Raw genomic sequence first — 7,500 nt, forward strand, 5'->3', positions numbered from 1 at the left:
TATATACTTATATATATAGTATATATATAAATATATATAGTATATATATAAATATTATATATATATATATATATATATATATATATATAATACATTATATATATACACATTATCATCATCATCATCATCAAGGGGCTAACGCCGATGGGGGTGCATGGCCGCATCCACCCTTCGCTTCCAGCCACGAGGATCCCTCAGGGCGAGTCTCCAGGCAGGCCCACGGCCCATCTCTAATTCCTCGCGACAGGTCTCGTTGAGCTACCCAAGCCATGATCTCCTAGGTCGTCCCACAGGTCTCCACCCAGGGTTGTCTCGCAGAGAGACAACCTGGTGGGCAGGGTCGTCCACAGGGAGATGAGCTAGGTGCCCATATAGCCTGAGTTGGCGATCCCAGATTATGCAAGTAACAGGTCCCATGCCAGTCTCATGGTGTAACCGCCGGTTGGACACGTGGTCCTGCCAACTGTACCCCATGATCCGGCGAAGGGACTTGTTACAAAAGGCATCAAGGCGAAACTCCAAGACACTGGATAGTATCCAGGTTTCGCTTCCATAGAGCAAAACTGGCAGTATCAAGGCCTTGAAGACACATAGCTTGGTCCTTCTGCATAGGTACCGACATCTCCAAACGCTCTTGTTGATCAAGTTCATGGCTCCTGTTGCCAGACCAATCTATCTACTGACTTCCTGGTCTGACAACCCAGAGATATGGACTATGATACCAAGATATGTAAAACTTCCTGTAACTTCAATGTCCTCACCGCAAGCATGGATCGACTGAACGGGTTCCCCTAACAGGCCCCCAAAGTCGTGAATCTTGGTCTTGGTCCAAGAGACCTCTAGGCCTAGGGGCTTCGCCTCATTGCTAAATACATCAAGAGCCGCCACAAGTGACTCCAGGGACTCAGATAGGATGGCAACATCATCGGCAAAGTCAAGGTCTGAGACCTTAATATTGCCTAGTGTTGCTCCACACTGACTTTGGCTAGTAGCTCTGCCCATTATCCAGTCCATACAGGTGTTGAAAAGTGTTGGTGCAAGGACGCACTGAATTAACAGGGAAGAAGTTTGACATACCCCCACCACACTTTACAGCACTTTCAGTACCAGTATAGAGGCTTGCTATCAGGCCAATAATCTGTGTCGGAATTCCCCTGAGCCTCAGGATCTCCCATAGCGATGCACTGAGTCAAAGGCATTCTTGAGGTCGATGTAGGCTGCAAGCAACCCACGACCAAACTCACGATGGCGTTCCACAATTACTCAAAGTGCTAGTATTTGGTCTATTGTGGACTTGCCAGGAGTAAATCCAGACTGCTCCAGTCTCTGATGCCTCAGTAGGTGGTTGCGGATCCTTGCCTGGTATGCTGAGCAGTGTAATGCCACGGTAGTCGCTACAACCCCAACGATCCCCTTTCCCCTTCCAGAGAGGAATGACCACGCCCCTCAGCAGGTCAGGGGGAATGGTACCAGATTGCCAGATGGCAGTCAGGACTGTATGCAGGCCCCGAGCCATAGGTTCACCCCCAGCCTTTAGCAGTTCAGCAGGGATATCACATATGCCTGCAGCTTTCCCACTCTTCAGCTTGGAAATTGCCATCCTAACCTCTGTTAGGGTAGGAGGTTCCTCACGGATGGGTGGGTCTGGCACAGGCATTGAGACATCGCTTGCATCCAAGCTAACTGTTGGAGGGTCTACCTGGTACAACTGTTCAAAATACTCAGCCCAACGTTCACAAACCCCAACATGATCTGAGATGATCCGTCCATCCGCTGATTGGACTGCAGTCATCTGTGAGGAGGGCTTAGAGTTCAGTTTTCTCAGGGTTTGGTAGGCAGGACGAAGGTCATTTACCAAGAAATGGCCTTCAACCTCCTCAGCAAGATTCCTGATGAACTGTTCCTTGTCCCTTCTCAACAGTGTCCAAGCCCTATGCACCATGGAACGACGCAAGACTTGATTCCCATTCAGCCGAGTCTTGCGACATGCTTCAGTGGCCTCTCATGTCTCCAGGGAGATGGAATTCTGCCGTGTCCTCAGGCGTAAGCCAATAGACTCCTGAGCTGCTTTAAGTGTTACGCACTTGAAGAGCTTCCACAGAGCAACTGGGTCTGTCAGGTTGTTGAGTTCTGTGAATCGGTCAGAGACTGCAATGGTGAACCCACGGGCACACTCCTCCTCCCTTAGTCTGTCCAAGTGAAACACCTTAGGGTGGCCACTGGAGGGACGGGGAGTTTTGAAGTGGACCCACAGGGTAGCCACAACCAGCCTATGTTCGGTGCCACAGAACTCGGCAGTCCGGTAAAACCTGCAGTTCTGGAGGATCCTCCATCGTGTGCTAACAAGAATGTGGGCGATCTCCTTGGCCACTGTACCCGTATCACTGTACCAAGTCCAGCGATGCGAGTTGGAGCGCTGGTACCAGGAGCCAGAGATCCTCATTTTCTGGGACCTAGCAAAGTCCCAGAGAAGGAGGCTATTCTCGCTGCAGGGATCAGCTCCTGAGCCATGGGGGCCGACAGACATCTCATAACCAGCTCGGTCACAGCCGGATACCGCATTGAAGTCACCCAGAACAATGCGAATATCTTGCCGGGGGCAATTGTCTGCCACAAATGCAAGTTTGGCGTAGAACGCCTGTTTCACATCAATTTTATATACATTGTTAGGAGCGTATACAGGAATATGAGACATGAAGCCAAAAGCATGCTTCAGTCTCAATGCCATAATACGCTCATCAACTGATGTCACCTCAACTACCGAAGGCTGAAGTTGACTGGAGATGGCTATGGCTACACCCTGGAGGTGGTGACCATTGCTGCGGCCCGACCAGTAGTAGGTGTACCCACCCACACTGATCGTGCCCCTACCAGGTCTTCTCACCTCTGAGAGGGCAGCCACTTTAACTCCCAGTCGCTTCAATTCCCGCGATAGCAGAGGTAACCGCTCATCCTGCCGCAAGGACCAGAGGTTCCAAGCACCTACCCGGAAAGTACGCCTGAGATTAAGCCTCGGGTGGTCACTCCGGGTGCACGCCACCTCTGCCACCCCCGCCGACACAGCCCCAAATAAAGGGGGTCAGCAGGCTGTGGGACCGCCTATCCACCTGTGGGGTTCCTGAGGGCTTTGCCCCACAAGCTTCATGGTGGGTTGGCCCCTGCTGGGGCGCAGGCAGGAAGAGTAACTCTCATTCCAATCCTGCACCCCAACATTTGCCCTCCCAGCGGGACCCACAGCCCGCCTTACTTGCTGGGTAGGAGGGACAACACCCCTCCCCCCAGCATATCCATTTATTTTTGATGTTGCCAGTGGGTCTTTCTAGGGGAGAAGGTCTGGCAAGGCCTACCTCCCCCGAGCTGCCCCATTACCCCAGGGTGGCTAGGGGGCAGGAGTTGGTACGGAGCCAGAGCGTGTCCACACGCCGGTGGGCCATAGCTCCATACCTCTGGGGCCTCCTGCTACTCCGAGATCCCCCACAGTTTAGCCTGGGACCGCAAGGTGCCCAGTTACCCATGGGTGGCCACGAGGAGGCACTGCAGAAGTCTTGGTGAGGGAGAGGCTGTGACCTGGCAGGGGAGACTTATGCAAAAGCTGCCCCCTTTTTTGCACTGAGCTAGCAAGGAGTAGAAGCTGCAAGCGAGAAGGCATGCAAGCACTTAACACTATCTAGGCTACCACACCATCGCTTCACATCACCATGCGCGTGAAGCACCCAGCCATGTATATATATATATGCATGTATGTGTATGTGTGTATATATTTACAAATATATTTTATGTTTTCCTATTTTGCTGTTACTAATGATTATAACATTATAGTAATTATAATGTCTACAACAAAAATAACACCATCGATATTCATAGCATTAGTAAAAGAAACGTTTTTCCCACCAATTCCAGGTAAGGTGAAATCAGGTAAGGTCACAATGTCTACTGATTGACTCCTTTGTGGCTAAGCACTAGCAGAGCCATCTATTTGCAGAGACATTTCACAAAAAAAATTTAAATGAGCACATAATTTTCCCCAGCGGCATTGGGTTAAGAGGAATAACAACACTTATGTGCTCAGAAAATATTATATTTACACTTTTGCCTGTTTGTTCATAATAGACCTCACTGTGAGGGTCCTCAGAGTGACTAACTCAATGGAAAGGTTTGATTTAACCAGAATGAATTACAGGAGCTCAGAGATAAGAGTGCAATCCCTCGGAGTGTTCATGTGTAACTAGTTTCCTAAGAGGCTACCAAACCTATGTGCAAGTTGCCAACAACTCTCCACCCTCCGAGTCCAAAACACATGCAGCTAGACTCTGGTGAAGCAGGATTTCAGTGGAAATTTGCCTTTATTTTATGTGTGTAGAAGGTCCCAACCTGCCACATCCTCCCAGTGGTTAGGACCTTTGTTCCAATTAAACCTACTACAGACATTTAAATTGTACCATCATTATCATCAAGTGGTTAACGCTGTGTCTCCAGGCAGGTCCTTGGCCCATCTCTAATTCCTCGCGACAGGTCTCGTCGAGCTACCCAAGCCATGACCTACTGGGTCGTCCCACAGGCCTCCTCCACCTAGGGTTGTCTTGCAAAGACAACCTGATGGGCAGGGTCATCCACAGGGAAACAAGCTAGGTGCCCATATAGCCTGAGTTGGCGATCCCAGATTATGTAAGTAACAGATCCCTTGCCAATCTCACAGTGTAACCGTCGGTTGGACACGTGGTCCTGCCAACTGTACCCCATGATCCGGCGAAGGGACTTGTTACAAAAGGCATCAAGACAAGACTCCAAGACACTGGATAGTGTCCAGGTTTTGCTTCCATATAGCAAAACTGGCAGTATCAAGGCCCTGAAGACACCTAGCTTGGTCCTTCTGCATAGGTACCGACATCTCCAAATGCTCTTGTTGATCAAGGTCATGGCTCCTGTTGTCAGACCAATCCGTCTATTGACCCCTGACAGCCCAGAGATATGGACTATGCCACCAAGGAATGTAAAACTCTCTGTAACTTCAACATCCTCACCGCAAGCATGGATCGACTGAAGGGGTTCCCCTAACAGGCCCCCAAAGTCCTGAATCTTGGTCTTGGTCCAGGAGACTTCTAGGCCTAAGGGCTTCGCTTCATTGCTAAATGCATCAAGAGCCGCCACCAGTGATTCCAAGAACTCAGATAGGATAGCAACATCATCGGCAAAGTGTTGCTCCACACTGACTTTGGCTAGTAGCTCTGCCCGTTATTCAGTTGATACAGGTGTTGAAAAGTGTTGGTGCAAGGACACAGCCTTGCCTCACCCCTGAATTAACAGGGAAGAAGTTTGACAGACCCCCACCACATTTTACAGCACTCTCAGTACCAGTATAAAGGCTTGCTAACAGGCCAATAATCTGTATTGGAATTCCTCTGAGTCTCAGGATCTCCCATAACGATTCCTGATGCACCGAGTCAAACGCCTTCTTGAGGTCGATGTAGGCTGCAAGCAACCCACGACCAAACTCACGACGGCGTTCCACAATTATCGAAGCGCTAGTATTTGGTCTATTGTGGACTTGGCAGGAGTAAATCCAGACTGCTCCAGTCTCTGATACCTCAGTAGGTGGTTGCGGATCCGTTTCAGAAGAATATGGGCGAAAACTTTGTGTAATGCCATGGTATTTGCTACAATCCCAATGATCCCCCTTTCCCCTTCCAGAGAGGAATGACCATGCCCCTCAGCAGGTCAGGGGGAATGGTACCAGACTGCCAAATGGCAGTCAGAATTATATGTAGGCCCCAAGCCATAGGTTCACCCTCAGTCTTTAGCAGTTCAGCAGGGATATCACATATGCCTGCAACTATCCCACTCTTCAGGTGATGGGAGGGTCCTGCACAGGTATTGTGACATTGCTTGCATTCAAGCTAACTGTTGGAGGGTCCAGCTGGTACAACTGCTCAAAATATTCAGCCCAACATGATCTGAGATGATCCGTCCATCTGCTGATCGGACTGCAGTCATCTGTGAGGAGGGCTTAGAGTTCAGCTTTCTTTGGGCTTGGTAGGCAGGGTAAAGGCCGTTTACCAAGAAATGGCCTTCAGCCTCCTCAGCAAGATTCCTGATGAACTGTTCTTTGTCCCTTCTCAGCAGTGTCTGAGCCCTATGCACCATGGAGCAACGCAAGATTTGATTACCATTCAGCTGAACCATGTGACACGCTTCAGTGGCCTCTCATGTCTCCAGGGTGATGGAATTCTTCCTTGTCCTTGGGTGTATGCCAATGGACTCCTGGGCTGCTTTGAGTGTTATGTGCTTGAAGAGCTCCCACAGAGCAACTGGGTCTGTCAGGTTGTTGAGTTCTGTGAATCGATCTGCGATTGCCATGGTGAACCCACAGGCACATTCCTCTTCCCTTAGTCTGTCCAAGTGAAACCCCTTAGAGTGGCCACTGGAGGGACAGGGAGTTTTGAAGTGGACCTGCAGGGTAGGCACAACCAGCCCTATGGTCAGTGCCACAGATCTCAGCACTCTGGTAAACTCTGCATTTCTAAAGAATCCTCCATCGTGTGCTAACAAGAATGTGGTCGATCTCCTTGGCCACTGTATCCATATCGCTATACCATGCCCAGCGATGCGGGTTGGTGCACTGGTACCAGGAGCCAGAGATCCTCATTTTCTGGGACCTAGCAAAGTCCCGGAGAAGGAGGCTATTCTCGCTGCTGGGATCAGCTCCTGAGCCATGGGGGCGGACAGACATCTCATAGCTAGCTTGGTCACAGCAAATGCCGGATACCGCATTAAAGTCACCCAGAACAATGTGAATATCTCACTGGGGGCAATTGTCTGCCACAAATACGAGTTTGGCATAGAATGTCTCTTTCACATTGAGTTTACTAACATCAGTAGGAGCGTATACAGCAATAAGAAACATGAAGCCAAAAGCATGCATCAGTCTGATTGCCATAATACGCTCATCAACTGGTGACACCTCAACTAACGAGGGCTGAAATCAGCTGGAGATGGCTATGGCTACACCCTGGAGGTGGTAACCATCACTGCGGCCCGACCAGTAGTAGGGTCGGCGGGCTGTGGGGCACAGGCAGACGAGGGGGTCTGCCTGTGGGGTTCCTGAGGGCTTTGCCCCACAAGCTTCATGGTGGGTTGGCACCTGCTGGAGTGCAGGTGGGACAATATTGCTTGAGGAATATTTCCAGATGGTACAAGAAAAATGCTACATTTTGATTAAATACACTCCCAGGTAGTGTACCCCCTTAATGACGTTAATCCTATAAGAATTATAATGTCTAATGTCTAATAAAATAACAGGATCAAAGTTTTCCTGCAAATTCAGGAAAAGGTGAAATTAAGTGAGGTCACAAGGTCTTCCTTTTGAGTCTTTTGTAACTAAGCACTTGTAGAGCCATCAGTGTACAAAGATATTTCACAAAACAGTGCTATGGTGATCATAAACAATACTAATTGCAATATGATATCAATAAGATATTTCTGAAAATCAAGGAAAATTGAAAT

At 49.3% G+C, this 7,500-nt stretch overlaps 1 protein-coding gene across 1 annotated transcript in view; it reads left to right on the forward strand.

Moving 5' to 3' along the window:
- LOC119578378 overlaps positions 1-7,500 on the forward strand; it is a gene marked incomplete at its 3' end in the record, with an annotated part of 14,147 nt that overhangs the window by 5,698 nt on the left and 949 nt on the right.

Source organism: Penaeus monodon, chromosome 11 (genome assembly GCF_015228065.2).
Source record: "Penaeus monodon isolate SGIC_2016 chromosome 11, NSTDA_Pmon_1, whole genome shotgun sequence".
Classification (NCBI taxonomy): Eukaryota; Metazoa; Arthropoda; class Malacostraca; order Decapoda; family Penaeidae; genus Penaeus; species Penaeus monodon.